Genomic DNA, 20,969 nt, shown 5'->3' on the forward strand with positions numbered 1-20,969 from the left:
AAGATGATATACATGTTACTTTCAAGTGATCTTAGGTCCTAGGCATTCAATTCATGCAGAAATCCTATTAGAATCATCACACAAAGTCCTTGCACAAGTCATTCCATCAAGTTTCCATTCATTCATTTAAAATTTAGTGTTGCATTAGAGTATAGGAACCATACCTAAGTCCATGGGTATTAGAGGAGATGACGAATTTCCATTCGAACAACCCAATCTTGGGCCAGACAATGACCAATTAGCAATAATTAATGGTTTGGATAACCTCACTCGGTAAGTAAGAGTCAAATATTCCCAGTATGACACTGTTGAGGCCATCATAGATGATGAAATCTGGAAGTCTGTTCATCTTGATGAGAAACTAAGGAAAAAGATACAAAGAGCAGCTTAGAAAGAAGCCATTAGACAATTGGTAGAAAAGACCATAGCAACATATTTGAATCCTTGTTAATATTCTTCAAAAAAGCAAAGTGTCAATCATTCCTAGGGTCTGCATAGTCTGCATTGTAGTCTTCAACGTATGGGTCTAAAAGGAAATGATAAATTCCCATTTGAGCAACCCAATCTTGGGCCAAACAACGTTCAATTAGAAATAATTGACGGTTTGAATATCCCTGTTAAGGAATTGATAGTTGATCAAGACCAATATGAAATAGTCCAAGTTGTCATAGGTGATGAAGTTAGAAAGTCAGTACAAATAGACATAGACCTCAAAAATCAAATCAAAGAAGAGGCAGAATTAGAAGCTCTTCGAAAATATGTCAAAAATCTTGTGTTCGAATTTCAGAATCCTCGATAGCAAGTTATCATTCATAGATTGCATTGTCTGTACTTTAGTCTTTAGGAAGTCATAGAAGCATACTTAGCTGCATTTAATTGGTCTTCATACTGATTCACCCCCCTCTCAGTATTAATCAAGTCAATGATGATTACAATACAAAATATGATAAGATAACACCATACAAACAATTGGTGGAAGAATACAAGCAACACTTCACCAATGTAACATTTGAACAGATACCAAGGGTGCAAAATAAGGCAGTAGATACAATGGAAATGATAGGTTCTCTCTTGGATATGCCAAACAATGGAACTCACTTTGAATTTCAAGTGGAATAACTCATTGTCCCAGCTTATGAAATACCATCCACTAAATATGTATGTATGATAATAGGACCCGAGTCCCCATGGTACAAATATATATATATATATATATATATATGCATACTGTTAGGATTCCCAAAGATATTGAGAGAGGGGGTGAATCAATATCTAACCGGTTTGATAATTTTCTTAACTTAAAACATGTAAAGTGTTAAAATGTGGCGATTGATCAGCAAAGTACTGTACACTCAGCACGTATCTTCGCTGGGGTTGGGTCGAGCCCCGGGCAGGGGTTCAGGGGCAGCAGCCCCCGAGAAAAATGGGGGTTCGGGGGTAGGAGCCCCCGAGAATTTTTTTTTTTTGCTATTTTTTCGTTGATGAAAACCGACATTGTAATAAAACCCTAAAAAGGCCGACTTTGTTTTTGCCCTAAAAATGCATGTTATAAGCGGCTGGGATGCTTAAGGCATGGAGAGGTTGATGTACTATTTTTGCTGGATAATAAGAAAGATTGGACAACTGTGTATGGTGGACGTAACCCATTCTGGGTGAACCACGTTAAATCTCTGTGTTATCTGTGTCCTATTTTATTTCTTTATCTTTTGTATTTAAATCTGCATATAATTGTTAGTTCATATTTGCTTCAGATCTGCTTGAAACCCTAACAATTGGTATCAGAGCGAGGTTTTCTATAAATTAGCAGGACTTTTAGATTTGAGTGGGAGCAATGGAGGATTCCAAATTCAAGGTCAAAAAGTTTAATGACCAAAATTATCAGTTATGGAAAATGCAGATGGAGAATTACCTGTATCAAAAGGATTTGTGGTGGTCATTGGAAGGAAAGGCAAAGAAAGCGACGACAATGTCAAATGAAGAGTGGGACATTTTAGATAGAAAGGCACTGGGATCCATTCGATTGTGCCTTGCGCTGTCTGTAGCATTCAATATAACAGAAGCAAAAATGGCTGTAGATTTGATGGCAACATTGGCTAAGTTGTATGAGAAACCCTCGGCTTCGAATAAGGTATTTCTTATGAAGCGTTAGTTTAATTTGAAAATGAGTGAGGGAGGATCTGTAGCGGAGCACTTAAATGAATTTAATACAATTACCAGTCAATTGTCTTCGGTAAAAATTACCTTTGTAGAAGAGGTTAGGGCTCTCTTGATTTTATGTTCTTTGCCAGAAAGCTGGAATAGCTTGGTTATGGCTGTAAGTAACTCTGTCTCTGGTAAAAATACTTTGGTATTTGATGATATTGTTGATGTTATCCTAAGTAAGGAAATGCGAAGGAAAAGCATAGGTGAAACTCCAACATCGTCGGGTAGTGTTTTGAATGTGGAGAACAGAGGAAGATCAAAGGAAAGAGGAAAAGGCCCTGGGAATGAGAAGTCATGAGGGAAGTCAAAGAAATGACGCTCTCAATCTAGAGGAAAGAGAGATTGCTGGTATTGCGGAAAGCCTGGTCATCTAAAGAAAGACTGTTGGTCTCGGAAAAACAAAGAAGGAGACAAAAATGAAAATGACGATAAGGAAGCTAATATTGCAAGTAATACTTTACAAGATGCTTTAATCTTATGTTTGGATAATGTTAATGATTCTTGGGTAATAGATTATGGGGCTTCATTTCATGCTACACCCCATAGAAAATATTTTCTAGATTATGTTTAAGGTGATTTTGGACAGGTATATTTGGGTGATGATGAGCCCTATCAAATTGTTGGAAAAGGAAAGATAAAGATCAAGTTAAGAAATTTAATCTCTGCAGGGCAACTAGGTAGTGAAGGTTGCATAGTTACCTTCTCAGATAGTATGTGGAAGGTCACTAAAGGATCATTAGTAGTAGCTAAAGGTGCAAAGGTAGGCACATTATATCTGTTACCGCCTACCTTAGCTGCAGATAAAGTTACTGCAGGGACAACAACAATAAATGTTGCAAGAACAGATTCGATAATGTGGCACCATAGGTTTGGGCACATGAGTGAGAAAGGGATGAAAAACCCTTCACTCCAAAAATCTATTGCCAGGACTAAAGAAGATTGATTTAGAGTTCTGTGAAAACTGTGTTTATGGTAAACAGAAAAGAGTCAGATTTCTCAAGGTTGGGAAAGAGAAGAAGAGTGAGAAGTTAGAGCTTGTACATTCAGATGTATGGGGACTGACTCATGTATTATCTCTTGGTGGCTCTTGTTATTATGCTATTTTTATTGATGACTCAACCAGCAAAACATGGGTATATTTCCTAAAACAAAAATCAGATGTTTTTAAAATTTTTAAGAAATGGAAAGCTTTGGTTGAGAATGAGACAGGAAAAAAGTTGAAGTGTCTCAGATCGGATAATGGAGGTGAGTATTGCATAAAGCATTTGAAGATTACTACTCCTTAAATGGGATTCGAAAGCAGAAGACAGTTCCAAGAACTCCACAAGAAAATGGTGTGTCAGAGAGAATGAATAGGACTATCATAGAACGCGTGAGGAGCATGAGATTGCATGCTGGATTGCTCTTACATTTTTGGGCAGATGTTGTACATACTGCTGTCTATTTGATAAATAGAGGACCTTCAACCCCTTTGGATGGTGGTATTCTAGAGGAGGCATGGACTGGTAAAAAGGTAAATTATTCATTTCTGAAAACTTTTGGTTGCGAAGCTTTTGTCCATGTTGATAAAGAAAACAGAACCAAGCTTGATGCTAAATCTCTGAAATGTACCTTCATTGGATATGGGATAGATGAATATGGCTATCGGTTATGGGATTTTGAAAATAAGAAAATAATTAGAAGTAGAGATGTTATATTCAATGAGAAGGTTATGTATAAAGAACAAATGTAGGAAAAGAAGCATGAACATGACAAACAAGAATATGTGGTGTCGGCTGAGATTCCTGAAAATGAAATGCCACAGATACCTGATGCAACAACAGATTGTCCCACAAACTCTTGCAAGTGTTAGACGTTCTACGAGGACAAGTAGACCCCCTGAAAGATTTTCTCCTTCTTTATATTCTATTTTACTAATGGATTCTGGTGAACCAGAAGAATATGAAGAAGCAATGTAGGCAGATGCCAAACAATAGTGGGAGCTAGGCATGAAAGAGGAGATGGACTCTTTGATGAAAAATAAGACTTGGGACTTAGTCCCTTTACCTGCAAAAAAAAGAGCCTTGCCTAACAAATGGGTTTATCAGCTGAAGGAGGAGGAAGGAGGTCAGAAAAGATATAAGGCCAGACTTGTGGTAAAAGGTTTTGCACAGAAAAAAGGTATAGATTATGATGAAATATTTTCTTCAGTTGTAAAAATGACCTCAATTCGAACTGTACTTAGTCTTGTGGCTGCAGATGATTTACATCTTGAACAATTAGATGTCAAAACAACTTTTCTCCATGGAGATTTGGAGGAGGAAATTTACATGTTGCAACCACAGGGATATGAGGTCAAAGGTAAGGAGAACTTGGTGTGCAGGTTGAAGAAAAGTCTATATGACCTAAAGCAAGGACCCCGACAATGGTATTTAAAATTTGATAGTTTCATGGCTGAACACGGTTATCATTGTGTATATTTTAAGAGATTTGATAATGGCAGTTATATTATCCTATTGCTTTATGTTGATGACATGCTTGTTGCTGGGTCTAACATGCAACATATAAATGATCTTAAACAAAAATTAGCTAGGTCATTCGCTATGAAGGATTTGGGTGCAGCTAAGCAAATTCTCGGTATGAGGATTACATAGGATAGGAAAAATAGAACCTTGAATTTGTCCCAAAGTGAGTATATAAAGGTGTTGAAAAGATTTAACATGCAGGATGCAAAAGCAGTTAGTACACCTTTGGCTAGTCATTTCAAATTGACTAAAGAGATGTGCCCAAAGGCACAGGAAGAGGTTAATAAAATGTCTAACATCCCGTATTCATCAGCTGTTGGTAGTCTTATGTATGCAATGGTATGCACAAGGTCAGATATTGCACATGCAGTGGGAGTTGTGAGTAGGTTTATGAGTAATCCGGGTATGGAACATTGGAATGCTATGAAATGGATTCTTCGGTATTTGAAAGGAACTACTACGAAGGCATTATGTTTCAAAGGATCTAATGCTGCTCTGAGTGGATTTGTTGACTCTGATCTGGCAGGTGATATTGATTCACGGAGGAGTACTACATGGTATATTTTTACTATAGGGGGAACTACAGTCAGTTGGGTTTCTAGGCTGCAAAAGGTTGTTGCACTTTCAACCACTGAAGCTGAGTATGTTGCTGCTATAGAAGCCAGCAAGGAGATGATTTGGTTACCATGTTTTCTGGAGGAATTGGGTCAAACACAGGAGGGTCGCCCATTGTATACTGATAGCCAGAGTGCCATTCATCTTGCGAAGAACTCTGCTTTTCATTCAAGGACAAAGCACATTCAGCTCAGGTACCACTTCATCCAGACTGTTTTGGAGGAGGGTCAGTTATGGCTTGAGAAGATTCACACATGTGAGAATACTGTCGATATGTTCACGAAGGCAGTTCCACAAGAGAAGCCGATTTCTTGATCAGTTTCTGTTGGTCTTCTTGATTGATAATTGTGGAATTTATACCAGTCGAGTCCTAGTGTTTTATCCAGCGGATGTTGCATGTACAGTGGTGTTGTGTAGTATCAGTCTCCAAGTGGGAGATTGTTAAAATGTGGCAACTGATCAGCAAAGTACTATACACTCAACATGTATCCTTGCCGAGGTTCGAGGGCGGCAGCCCCTGAGAAAAGCGGAGGTTCGGGGGCGGGAGCCCTCGAGAATTTTTTTTTTTTTTGCCATTTTTTCGTTGATGAAAACCGACATTGTAATAAAACCTTAAAAAGACCGACTTTGTTTTTCCCCTAAAAATGCATGTTATAAGCGGCTGGGATGCTTAAGGCATGGAGAGGTTGATATATTGTTTTTGTTGGATAATAAGAAAGATTGGACGACTGTGTATGTTGGACGTAACCCATTCTGGGTGAACCACGTTAAATCTCTGTGTTATCTGTGTCCTGTTTTATTTCTTTATCTTTTGTATTTAAATCTGCATATAATTGTTAGTTCATATTTGCTTCGGATCTGCTTGAAACCCTAACAATAAGCATATCAATACTGTATACCGGTAAATAAAAAATAATGCAATAAACAAAGATAACATCAACCACATGAAAAGAGCACCATAACATAGTAGTTTAACGAGGAAACCCGGTGTGGGAAAAACCTCGGTGGGATTTGTGACCCACAATATTCACTTATTGACCAATAAGAGAATATTACTGCTACAACAGGGGCCTGCACATGCAAGAAGGTCAAGTGCCTAGAGCTCACTGCTCAATTACAAAATGGGAAGTCTCACTGACTTACAAAATGGATTATGCAAATCCAATGTCTTGTACTGCTTCAAAATAGCATCTACTATGCCAGATCCAGTACCGGTTTTAGCTCTGCTTCATACATAAACCCTTAACCTATAATTCACATAATAGGTCTGCCTTATTTCGCTTGTCTACTTCCTTTTATGTTAAAATGTTCTACAATGATCTCATACATATATGAGTCATTTTACAACTTGCCAAGTCGACTTATAATGATTTTACAATTAATTACAAAATATATTATAAACAAAATTCCTGTCGGCCTGGGTGCCGGTATACTTCCTTTCACTACCGGTGTTCTATGTGCCGATGTAGAGTCTGTCGTTGTTGGTACCGGTAAATTGTCTTGCCGGTGTCATAGGATTGCAAGGTTGCCATCAATGACAAAACCTTCAATCACCTACAATATCTCATTGGAGTGTGCATTTGCCAACAATCTCCCCCTTTGGCATTGATGGCAACACTTATGAGAAAAATCCAAAAAGTGTCATAAAAAAGAATCTGCTAGAATTGTCTTACCAAAAATTGCGTACCAAAAAAATATGTGCTCCTCCTGAGCTGATGATCCATTTGCTGATTATTTTTCTCATTACCACTACTCACCCTTTGGTATCAATGACAAAGGTTGTCAAAGTGTCAATTGAGTGTGGTTTCCAGCTTCATCCTTGTAACCAGTTGGTTATAATCTGAAAAAGGTCTGCCAATGCCAGATTCAGGCTCTTAGTGAACCGTTTGCTATCTTTTAATGCGGCCTCTGTCCTCTTAATTGTACCAGTGAGGTGTCACATTTGCTGTGCCAGTGTTTTCTGTCCTTGAATTAAAGCCTCAAATATCTCTTTTCTTAAGGAGGCGAGGTAGTCTAATTTTGGACTAAGTCTCCATTTTAGATCTTTTGCCTTTCCTTTTATTCTTTCCTTTTCTCTTTCCAACTTCAGAAGTTCCTCCTCAAAACCTGTTATTTTCTGCTAAAAAACTGATAATGGTTCAAATGAATTAATGAAATTATCAGCTAGTTGATTTATTTCTTCATGTACCTTGCTAATCTTCTTGTCTATATTTATTGTCAGAAGTTTGTTTTGCATGTATCTCTGTACAAAGTTTTAAACTCTTTTAGTGTATTACATAGTGCCAGTAAAAGAGTGTCAAATTCTCTCATGCACTTCTTTATTTCCTCTTCAAAGAATTTGTGTTTTTCCTTCTCTAGTTTCTCCTTGAATGCTTCCTCATTTATTTGTTCAACTGTCACAGTGTTGTCAGTAATATACTTAGACAATGTGTTAAGTTGATTCAAAGAATCTTTATTATCTACATTACACTTGGGTGCTATCATTTTCAAAATTGGAATTGTGTCATCAATTGCTTTGTATGCTTGTGAACTACACTCTATTATCTTCTTAATAGAATCCAAAAGAACTTCTATCACATTTGTTGGTTTGACTTCTACATTGGAAGAACCAACAATCTGTATTCCGCCGGTGGGAGCAATTTCTTTGCTTGTGGTGACCTTTGGTAGGCCAGTTTGTCTTTGCATTTCTTTAAGCAAAGGTTTGGATTACTCAGCTGTTGCTGGTGGCACTGTCTCTACATAAACCTGTTGCTATGAGGGAGCCTGTTGCTCTGCCTGTTTCTTAGTGTTGTCACTTGCTGGTTTACCTTCTGTGCTATCTATTGCCGGTGGCTCATTTACCACATTTTTTTCCCCTGTTGAATCCTTATCTACCACAATATTGACTTTCTGAGTGTCAATGTTCATTGTATATAACACCTCAAAATCAGGATTTGTGTCCTCATGTGGTATGTCCATACTCTCACTAGCCGGTTGATTGTCAGTGGTAACTACTGGTGGAGTATCTAGAGGCGGTGGGGATAAGTTATCTGTTATTTTTATGCTAGGTGGTCCACCAACCTTACCTTTTCCCTTATCCTTTTGATATACCTTGATGGGTTTAGGGCTTCGATAATCTTCCTGCTTTTCCTTCTCTACAAGGAATATGTCCCATGCATAAGCTGTTTCTTCTGTTACCTCATTCACTCTCCCTGCCGTTAGTGCTACATGTCGGTGAGCAGTTGAAAATACTGATTGGTTAGCCTCTGAGATCAATTTATCTATCTCATCAGGTGAGTTGACAGGATGTACAACAAGTAATTTTTCAATTTTTATTTTCTTATCAAGTTCAATAATACCTACTCTCCTAGCTTCAAGTCTGTTGTAGAGATTTGTCGATATTTCATCAACAACTTGCATCAAAAATTTCTTAAAAATATCTAAATGCAATATTACACTGTTCTCTACTTTATCTTTGTCATCATTTGATAATGTGTTATACATTTTACTGACATTTTTCAATTTACCATCCTTAGTTATTTCGTCTAGTAATTTATCAATAGGAGCTATAGACTTCTTCTTAGGAGTCACCTTTTTCTTCTTCGGAGTTAATTTCTTTGCTGGGGGCTTTACTGTATGTTGTTTCTATCTTGTTCTTCTAGGAGAAGGTGAAGATACTAGTGAAGATTTCCTTTTTCTCACAACTCTTTTGAATGCAGCTGGTATGTCACTTTCTGAAGAAGTTCCAACCAGTGAAAGGTGAATTTCCAGTTGAAGTGCTTCTAGCTCATCTTCAGTAATACTAGTTTGTTTAAGTACATCTTTCTTAATAACTTTTGCTTGCCTGGATCCTTTTCTAACTGTTGCTTCAACCTTTTTAACATTTTTCTTTGATTGAATTTGTTTTTCAATAGTCTCAACACTGCCAAATACCTCTTCTTTGGGCTCCTTAGGTGCTTCTAAGAGGGCTTTTGCATATGTTTCTTGTTGGTATTTTGGTATGGTTTTGCAATTGATGTCAACACCTACTAAACTCTTATCAACTCGAGCACTTTGGAGAATCAACAACATTCACGGGCAAGCAAGTGACTCATGCACAGTCACTGGTATCTGGTACACCCACAAGATATAATGATCACCGACACTTGGAATGATATGGAAAACACATGGTTATGTTGAAGACATCATTTGGACATCTTTTCTTGGAGTTTTGTTCATTGGTATTGTAGACACCTAAAAATGGTCAACGCTTGCGAGGTCATACTTTAACATTTGCGCATTGCCTCATTTTAGGTTTTTGCGTCGCATTAACATTTCTCCTATGTCACGCACTTGATTTTTATCATTTGCGAACATTGAGTCATTCTTCTACATTCTTCAATCATCTCGTCTTCGAATTTGGTCTTGTCGACAACATTATCCAGTCATAATTTTCATCGATTTTATCTTATTGCATCAATGAGCATGCTTATTTGTCATCATTTCGGACATCGTGAATCCTAATTAGGGTTTTGTCCTCCTAGCAATCTTGTCAATCTTATCATCAATCTTATCATTTTGGACATCGTCAATCCTAATTAGGGTTTTGTCCTCTTATCAATCTTGTCGATTTATCATCAATCCTTTAATCTTGTCATTTTACGATCGATTTGTCATCGATCGTTGTCATGATCGATCTTGTCATCTTGCGATTCATTTTGTTGTCGATCCTTGTCCTCTTGTCGATTTTGTCATTTTACGACCAATTTGTCATCGATCGTTATCTATCTCAATTATGTCAATTTGGATCAATTTGTTATTGTTCCTCGTCAATTGGCGCATTTTCTTGAATCAAATCATTTTGTCGCATTGGTCATTTATCAAAATCAAATCATGACATTAATTATCTTCAATCAAGACCTAATTGTCATTTTCGCATTTCCAATTCGTCTTCTAGGGTTTTATGATTTAGTCATTTAACCTAATTCGCCATTTCTTCCTCTAGGATTACTAAATTACTTGTTAATCCTAAGTCTTCTTATTACAATTAAATCTTTATTTAATTGGCTAATTATTCTTCTTTGTGAATTGATTAATAAATGAAAAATTATTAATTAATTCACTAATTCCTAAATCCTATTTTTCATCAATTTCTAATTCCAATTTCCTAATTTTCATCAATTTCAATTTTCTAAATTCTCAAATTTCTAATTTCTTTTCCCTCCTATTTCATCTCCTAATTCCATGGGAATGGCATGTCAATTTGTCATGAAATTGTCATAATTGATAAGCAATCAATTTTGACATAGAATGTGTCATAATTTGTCATCAAATTGTCAATCAATCAAATTGTGCATGGAAAGTGCATAATTTGTCATAATTTGTCATATTGATTTGCAATTTCCATTTGAATTGCATCATGCCAATTTTGTGATTTCTCCAATTTCTCTATAAATTGGATAATTTTCTTCAATCAATCCCTTCATGAATCTCGAAAAACTACCGAACCTTCGTTTCTAGTACTCTTGAGCTTTCAATTGTGTGAGCACTTGTAGGTGAGATCCACAAACCCATTGAAGAGGAAAGAACAACAATGGAGCCGCATGGAAGGAGTATTCAATCTTGAATCTGGTTTGCATAATGTTTTCTTTTGAATGCTTCATTTTCATACCTTCATTGAATGTGCTTTAGAATTAGGTTCATTTCAATGAGTATTTCTTTGATTGAGCTATCATGTTTAACGTTTTGATTGATCTACTTATCTTGTGATGAATCCTAATTTCTATGCCACATTAAATGGTGAACCCGACGTGAATACTAACCTTCTAACCATCTTACTGTGTTTTGGAGTCCTTCTAAGCTGATTTGCAGGTCAAAACTCAAAAACAGGGTCGTGCAGTGCATTCTGGACACATCCTGTGCCTGTGTGAAGCATCTTGCGCCTGTGTTGAAGAGTCTTGTGCCTGTGTCAATACATTCTGCGCTTGTGTTTGACAACCTGCGCTTGTGTCCTATCTTCTGCGCCTGTGTAAAGTCTAGATCAGAGGTGAAAAATGCAGTTTTTACTTGAAAAATTTTATATGTTTTAGTAAATTGCAATTTTGAGGGTTTTCGGTGCATTTTTGGACAAATACGGTGCCCGTAAACATGATGAGACATCATTGATGTTTCCGAAATTTGGTTTTAGATTATTTGAATACCTTTCCAACGTATCAAACGGTTTGTAATTCGGAGCTAGGATGAGAAAGTTATGCCTTCTCAAAGTAGACCGAAATTTTGATAGTTTTCATAAATCAGATCATCTGTGCTTTGGATTTTGGTACTGATTATTTGTGCAGGATCTTGGCACACGCATGACAAAGACTAAAAATCAAACTACTAACATGTGTTATGCAGATTCGATGGTCAAAGACAACAAATCAAACTTCTGACATGTAAGAAACAAAAGACTATTGCTGCTCCTAAGGTAACCAAAACTTATAAGAAATCTACTCAGAGACTCATTTTGGCAAAAGAGTCGAGTGATATAGAGTCTGATGATGCAAACAAATTCCAGGTTGTGAAAAGCAAAAAGGTAAACATTCACAGTGTTGAAATTTTTTGTGCCAATCTTAAAGAATACAGTGGATTTTCAGGATTCAGATATGTTAAGTATGAGACTAGGAATCATGATGAGAAATGACAGATTGAAGAAGCTGTCATCTGTACACTTCTAAAGTTTCGGTTAGCACCATTAGAACTAGCAAAGTCACTTCCGAGTGAACTCTACTCACACATTGATAACAGATGGAAATATGCAATGGATTCAGAGAGACAAATAAGAGAAAGAAGTCTAGTCCATCTATTTCCTGACATGTCCATAGCTGAAATCAAGGAGCATCTGACCACATATAATTCTAAATTTCTTGTGAAACAGAGAGCCTTAAAATTGATGAATGGGCTATATATTGATGTGGAGAATGAGACTAAAGCCAAGTGGCAGGAGATCTTCAAACAAAAGGATGTCGGTGAACAATCTCAAATTGAAAGTGTTGATGTCACTGAGCAAGATCCAAATGTCACCGAGCAAGGTCCAGACCTGGTTGACACTATACAAATTGATGAAGATGTAATGGATGAAGTAGCACCGGAGCAGGAAATGATTAAAGGCACTACTTATGCAAAACTTGTCTCTAGTGAATCTGTCTTAGAACAAGTTCAGCCTTATCCGCTGGTGAAGCCACCAGTCTCAACCGAAGCTCCCAAGGACACCAAGCAAGCTACCGAAGGCAACAAATCTGAAGCTGTAGGTGATACAACCAAAGATCAAAAGTCTCAAGCACAGACAAGCACTACAACTATTATTATTACAACTAAGACCCCTAGCACCAAGCCACCCAAAGACACTACAATGGCCACAGGAACAGACCAAAGTGTTGCATCTACTGAGCAACCTACCGAGGGTTAGCAAGCCTCACAAGCACTTGTCTTAGTGCCACAGACCAAAGGAAAAGAAAAGAAGGTGAGAAAGCATGGTTTTAAATTTGACTTATCTAAACCGATCGTGTTGCCCAATGTAGACATTTCCAAACTGAAAGGGCAAGCACTTACTGAATTCGGTGAAATATGCAAAGCAAAGGCCAAATAGGAGAAGCAACTGGCCATACAGAAAAAGAATAAAGTACTTCAGAAGGTTAGGACACTACTAACAGATATGCTACCATCAGCAACAGTGTCAATCGATGCAGCCATCCATATTTAGTTGGATGAACTCCTCAATCAGATTGAAACATCTGGAGTTGATGCATCTGAGTACTTAAGCAAGCTCAAGGATAAAGAGCTTACAACAAAAATGATAGAGGAAGTACAAAAATCAATTGCTGTTGGCAAGGTAAAACTTGTCAAATTCATTGCTAAGTTGTCCCCTCAACTCAAGCACATTCTTTATTTATTCCAGAAATTATGTACATTTTCTTTATTTATTAAAGATATCAAAAATAAAACTGATGCAATTGAGAAAGAGATCACCGATCTCTCATCTAAGCTGACCACTGAGCCTAATTCAGTTCAGAATTTTTACAAAAAGCTACAACAGCTCATGGCTCAATAGTTAGAAATGAGGAATGAAGAGCATAAAATTAGGATGGATATAATGACCCTTCAAACATTATTCCTTCCTCATCTCTCATCAGTACATGAATAGCTCAACCAAGCTACACACTTATCAACTACACAAGAGGGAAGCACTCTTGATGGCTTGATATCACTATTATCTGATATTCAAGCACAAAACTCATTAATGGAAAGTGTCAAGGACTCACTCTCAGTCGCCCTCACCGATGCTCGGACCAAGTATAAGACTATTTTTGATCAGTTACCACCTCCAGATGGAAATTAAGTTTTTAATGTTTGTCAAAAAGGGGGAGTAATATTATGATACTACAAAGAGGAAAGCCCAGCAAAGGGGGAGTAATTCTACACTTGGAGAGTAATACAGTTTTGTTAACACAATTTTGAGTATTGTATACAAGGGGAGTATACCGAGCAGAATATACAGAGCATTCAGAGCACACAAGTACAGAACAAAACCGAACATGCAAAATTCAGAGTTATATATAGAATAGTGATAAGGGGAGTATATCTGCATATACTATTTTATTGACTATTGTATATATTGTCAAGTATAGTCATTTTGCAAGTATATAGTTTTTGAGTTATGACTTTGTAAGTAGTTTTTGTCAAACATCTCAACTAATGTCAAAAGGGGAGATTGTTACTACTTATCAAATTGCAATTAGTTTCATATCCAAAGTCATACTATATATTCTAGTTGATTAGTATTACCAAATCATGTAGTCGGTACACACAGAGAAGTCGGTATGAACAGTCTAGTCGGTTACAGAAGAAAGTAGTCACAGAACACAATATTCACCAAGCTGTTTACCAAGTAAAGTTTCATGGCTACCGAGTGGTAAAGTTAACTCACCAAGTTGATATTCACCGAGTGAAACATTTTACCAGATACATTGAACCTGGACATGCACATGAAAACGTGTTACAACATCGAGGCACATCTAACCGTTTTTGCATTGAAAATTGCATTAGGTGATTGTATATGATTACAAGGTCAATCTAACCAATGAGATATTTTGTTTAGTTATTCATTCAAAGAATCTTTTTATAAGATCAAAGCAATGAATTAAATCACCACTGTAAGAGATCTATTTATACAACATGATTCTAGGGTTAGAAAACAACAATGTGTATGCATGAAGGAAGACTGTTATAGAGACAGAGAGAGGTCACCGAGAAGGTTATCAGTGAACAATCAAAGAACAGAGTAAACAGAAGGGTTTACCGAGTTTCATTATGGGTTACCGAGGTATGCTACAAGCTAGGTAATCTTATTCAGAGCACATAGAATCTGCTTTAGCATTTCAGATGTAAAGCTGTAGATATTTGTAATGAGTTTATTGTAATAATTTGAATTTGTAAGAGAAACCTTTAACATGGTAAAAGACTCTAACCAAGTCTATAAATTGTAAATCCTTTAACCAGGTGCTACACTTATATAGTGTTGTAAAATCCTCTTGTAAGGTAGATCTAACTGATCTTGATACTCCTAACAGGGTAAGCTATCAGAAATAGCTAAATGTAGCTCTAACCGAGCATTTTTTATTATTGCAGTAGTGAAGTTGTGGGTGCCATCCCCACCGCAGTTTTTTTCTCTAACCATGAGTTTCTACGTGACCAAAATATATGTGTTAAGGAGTGAATCATGTATGATTGTTATCTGTTGATTTTAGTTTTATTTTATGTTACTGCACTATTCTGTCTATGCATAACAGTAAGGTTATTATCTAAGAAAATTTTTGGAGTACTGATTCACCCCTCCCCTCTCAGTACATCAGCTTTCCATATTGGGCCTAACACATACAAGCCTAACCCTGAATATCAGAGATACAAATTTAAGAAGAATAAAGACAAATCTTGTTATATTGCTGATGAAGGTGTGACTGATGATTCTGATGAGGATCCAGCAGATAATGGATGGGTTTTTGTTGCTATAACAAAAGATCAACCGACACCTATTGCTCAACTGGTAGTATAGGCCCTGGCAGCTAAAGTTGAAGTAAAGGATGAATGGATCATTGATTCAGGATGCTCATATCATATGACAGGAGACAAAGGTAAATTCTTGAACTTTCAAGAATACAATGGAGGCTTAGTGAAATTTGGAGATGACAAAGCTTGTTCAATCAAAGGTAAGGGTACAATATCTCTTGATGGTAAGCATAACACTGACAATGTCTACTATGTTGAAGGATTAAAGCATAATCTTTTGAGTGTTGGTCAATTAGTTGAGAAAGGATTTCAGTTACAATTCAAAAATGGAAAATGCAAAATAATGAATAGAATTGGTTTGGAAATTGCAACCGGTAATCAGACTAGAGGTAATATCTTTCATTTAAATAACAATGAAAAGACATGCTTAATTGCACATATAGATGAAAGTTGGTTATGACATAAGAGACTCTGTCATGTAAAATTTGATTGCATGGTAAAGATTAGTACTACTAAGGCAGTTAGAGATTTACCTAAAATTGTCAAACCTCAGAATACAGTTTGTAAGGAATGTCAATTTGGAAAATAAGTTAGAGCTAGTTTCAAAAGTATTCCAGAAAAATCCAATAATGCTCTTGATTTGATTCACACTGATTTATGTGGTCCAAATAGAACTAAAAGCTTACAAGGTGATAGATATTTCATGCTAATTATTGATGACTATTCTAGAATGTGTTGGGTTACTTTTCTCAGAGAAAAATCAGAAGCACTTGGAATGTTCAAACTGTTCAAAGCAATGGTAGAAAATGAAACCAGTAAGAAAATCAAATGTTTAAGATCAGATCAAGTAGGTGAATTTACATCTAAGGAATTTAATACATTCTGTATATGTTGAAAAGTGGATAAGATAAATGGTCGGCTACGATTAGAGGGTAGGTAGAGAAAATAATAAAATAATGAGAGGGTAGGTAGTGTATGAATTAAGAGATGAATGACATGTGTCATAGGTAGAAAAGGCTAATGAATTAATTGAATAAATAAAGATTTAACTAATTAATAGAGGAAGTGGGATCAATTAAATAAATAAGATATTTATTTAATTTAGGAAAAGGATAATTTAAATAAATAAATGTATTTATTTAAATGAGAAATAAAGCTAGAAGAGGATAAATTAATTAATTAAATAAATAAAGATTTATTCAATTAATAGAAGAATTAGGCTAAAATAATTAAATAAATAAAGATATTTATTTAATTAGACTGGACAATTTTAGGTGTCTACACATTTTGTGAAGTGAATGGAATCAGAAGACAACCATCAGCACCTCAGACACCATAGTAGAATGGAGTTGTTGAGAGGAAAAATAGAACTATCTTGGATGCAGCAAGAAGTATGTTATCAGAAGGAAACCTACCACATGTATATTGGAGAGAAGCAGTTAGTACATCGGTCTATAGATTTAACAAAGTTCACATCAAAGGTGAAACTGGTAAGACCCTTTATGAACTATGGTTTGGTAATACTCCTACTCTTAAGTATTTCAGAATTTTTGGAAGTAAATGTTATATCAGAAGAGATGAGTATATTGGCAAATTTGATCCTAGAAGTGATGAAGGAATATTTCTTGGTTATTCATCTAAGAGCAAGACATATAGATGTTTTAACAAAACATTGTAGAAAATTATTGAAAGTACAAATGTAAAAATTGATGAATAATTCAGAGGAACTTCAAGGTATATAGACTCTGAACCGGCAACAGAAATTTTGACAAATGAACCTACTTTGAATCCACTGGTATAGAATGAAGATCCAATTACTCTGGTATCATATGAGGATTCCACAGTAATTGAGGAACAACAACAAACCAAGACACCCCGGCATGTAAGACTGAATCATTTTTAAGATCAGATAATTGGAAACAAGTTTAAAGGAGTTATGACAAGAGGAAGATTGGCAAATGAAGGGTTATGTCTTATTTCTCAAATTGAACCATCATCTGTTAATGAGGCATGTGAAGATAAATTTTGGATTAAAGCTATGGAAGAAGAATTAGAACAAATTGAGAAAAACAACACTTGGACATTAGTTCCCCGGCCTAAAGATAACAATGTAATTGGAACCAAATGGGTATTTAGAAACAAACTTAATGAAGATGGTAAGGTTGTCAGAAATAAAGCAAGACTAGTGTGTAAGGGATATTCTCAGAAGGAAGGAGTTGATTACAATGAAACCTTTGCACCGGTAGCTAGAATTGAGGCAGTCAGATTATTTTTGGCTTTTGCAGCACACAAGAACTACAAAGTTTATCAAATGGATATTAAATGTGCATTTTTGAATGGAGATCTTGAAGAGAAAGTATACATTGAACAACCTGATGGATTTTCTTTGATAGATGACAATGATATGGTTTGTAGGTTAAGGAAAGCTTTGTATGGACTAAAACAAGCTCCAAGAGCTTGGTATGCAAGATTGGATAAGTATATTTTAAAGATTGGTTTTACTAAAGGAAATGCAGACAACAATTTATATTATAAATTAACTAATGATGACATCTTGATTATAGAAGTGTTTGTTGATGATATAATCTTTGGAGGAGAAGATGGATTATGTAAGGAATTTTCTATTAAAATGTAGCAAGAATTTGAAATGTCTATGAATGGAGAAAGAAAATTCTTTTTAGGATTGCAGATTTCATAGATTGATTAAGGTATATTCTTGAGTCAATCCAAATACTTAAAAGTGTTACTAAAGAAATTTGGGATGGAGAACTCTAAACCGGTAAGCACACCTATGACAAAAAATGACAAATTATCACAAAGGGATGAATCTACACCTGTTAATCCAACTAGATACAAATCTAGGATAGGAGGTTTACTATATTTGACACAAACCAGACCTGATATTATGAACACAGTATGTATTGTTTCAATATTTCAAAGTAATCCTAGAGAAAATCATGAATCAACAGTAAAAAGGATTTTTCGGTACTTACAAGGCACTACAAATCTTGGATTATGGTATCCTAGAGATGAAAACTTTAAATTATGTGCATACACAGATGCAAATTGGGCAGGAGATGTGCATGATAGAAAAAACACCACCGACAGAGCATTCTTTCTTGGAAACAGATTAGTTTCTTGGTTGAGTAAGAAACAAAGTTGTACATCTTTATCAACAGCAGAATCAGAATATGTTGCAGCAACAACTAACTGTATACAGGTACTACGGCTTAAGCAAATGTTGAAAGACATAAAGGTAAAATGCAAGGAACCTATTACTATCTATTGTGATAACACTGTAGCAATTGATATATCTAAGAATCTGGTATTACATTCTAAAACCAAACATGTTTCTATCAAACTGAATTTTCTAACGGAAAATGTTGAAGCAATGGAGATAAAACTGGTTTATGTGAATACTAAAGAGCAGATTGCAGATATTTTCACTAAACCTTTACCTAAGGAGACTTTTGAATATCTCAGAGATTAGCTTAGAGTCATACCACCACCGGTAGAGACTTAGACAGTTGATGATTGTCATCAACCGACAGAATTAACAGAGAAATTTTTTATTCTGGTCTTTGATGGGAAGCTACTTCTCAGGGGGAGTAGTTAGTAATTTTATTTGATTGGTATTTTGTATATGAACTTGGTTTTATTGTAAATTTGGCATTTGATGTCAAAGGGGGAGAGATTGGTATGGAAAAACTTTGAAAAACACAAGGAAAACACATGTTGCTCCCAGGGGGAGAGATTGTTGTTTAGGAGAGATTATTACTCTCTGTATCTGTATTTTGATTTCTGTTTATGATCTTTTTGGAGATTGTTGGTTTTTGGTATTTGGCATTTCCGTTTTGGCACTTTGATGGTTTTTCCATCTTGTGTTGCCATCAATGCCAAAGGGGGAGATTGTTGGTATTTTGGTATGGTTTTGTCATTGATGTCAGCACCTACTAAACTCTTATCAACTTTGGCACTTTGGAGAATCAACAACATTCACCGGCAAGCAAGTGACTCATGCACAGTCACTGGTATCTAGTACACTGGCAAGATATAATGATCACCAACACTTGGAATGATATGGAAAACACATGGTTATGTCAAAGACATCGTTTGGACATCTTGTCCTGGAGTTTTGTTCATTGGTATATTCATAGTTGCATATTTGCTATTACTGGCAAATAGGTCTAGGGTTACACCGATAGGTTTTTCTTTTCCAGATCAACATGGCACGCTATGGAGATGATTAATTATTGTTGTAAATGCATTAAGCCGACATGTTTAATTAGTTATTGCATTAGATATTATATTGTTTGTAAAATGTTTTTATTGTAATATCTTGTAGAGCCGACCTACTAAAATTGGTCTTAGGTTATGGTATAAATGTAAGATCTTATTTGTAAGATCAAGTGTGGAATGCGAAGAAGGTTTTTGTGAAGGTATATGAGAGATTAAGAAGAGCTATACACGCAGACATCATTTGAAGGTGAAGCTAGGTTTTTGTGAAAGCATATCAGCATTACACCGGTACTGAATCTAGCATATGAAGATGTTATTTTGTGCAGTACATTCTTATTGGATTTAACCATCCAATTGTAGTCAGTGTGACTCCCATTTTGTGATTGAGCAGTGAGCTCTAGGCAGTTGGCCTTTTTGCATGTGCAGACCCCATTTATGTAGACTTACTATCTACAGTAGTATCATCTGATTGTGGGTAAGGTTTCCCACCATGGGTTTTCCCCTTACAGAGTTTCCATGTACAAATATTGGTGTTATGTGTTGTGGATAACTTTATGTTTATGTTTCATGCACTAATCCTTACCGGTATAGCAATTAACTATTAAAACTGTCTACCGACATATTTAACTGGTTTATCGGTATTAAGCATTAAGTTGGTTAAGTTATTTTTGGTTTAAATTTATTTGACAACTGATTCACCCCCCCCTCTCAGTTGTCTCTGGGACCTAACATTTCTATTATGTGGTCATTAGTTTCATACCCCATTTTAGTAACCTAGATGGTTCTTGGGATAACTGCCTCCATCCAAATTTCATCCTTCACAAAACAGATTTCATCCTTATATTTGTTCACAATTGCTTGTGACAATCTGACTCTGGTCTTCATCCGGGCCTTTAGTGCCTGAAAATACTCATTTATGTTCTTTTCTCTGTTCTCTCCCATGTTGTTTAGTAAATCTAACAACTGTTTGCCTATCGGTATATCAAAACCAAGATTTCTGTTACCAATACCGGGTACTTGTTTGGTTATGTGTAGCATTAGACAGACAAGTAGGTTTCCAAATCTGAATATTCCCTTTTTTTTTTTCTTCATCTTTCCCAAATTGTCATTTAGTTCATCTTTAAGCCATTCACACACATCTATTTTTGCATTATCATTAACCATGTCATAGGCACTCTTTATGCATAGGCTAGAGACTGAGTTTAACCTATTTGCATGTGTGGTTTTGTAGCCTAAGATCATACTGATGAATCTAACATTGATATCTGTTACATCATTTACCCTTAAGGATCTCTTATCAGATGTTGCACCAGTTAGGTTAATCACTAGGTCATTTGAGACCTTCTTTGTTTTATCAAGTCTGTTACTGGTGGAAGGTAACCATGTCACAACCTTTACTGCTTCTTT

The sequence above is a fragment of the Cryptomeria japonica genome, chromosome 1 (assembly GCF_030272615.1).
Source record: "Cryptomeria japonica chromosome 1, Sugi_1.0, whole genome shotgun sequence".
Taxonomy (NCBI): domain Eukaryota; kingdom Viridiplantae; phylum Streptophyta; class Pinopsida; order Cupressales; family Cupressaceae; genus Cryptomeria; species Cryptomeria japonica.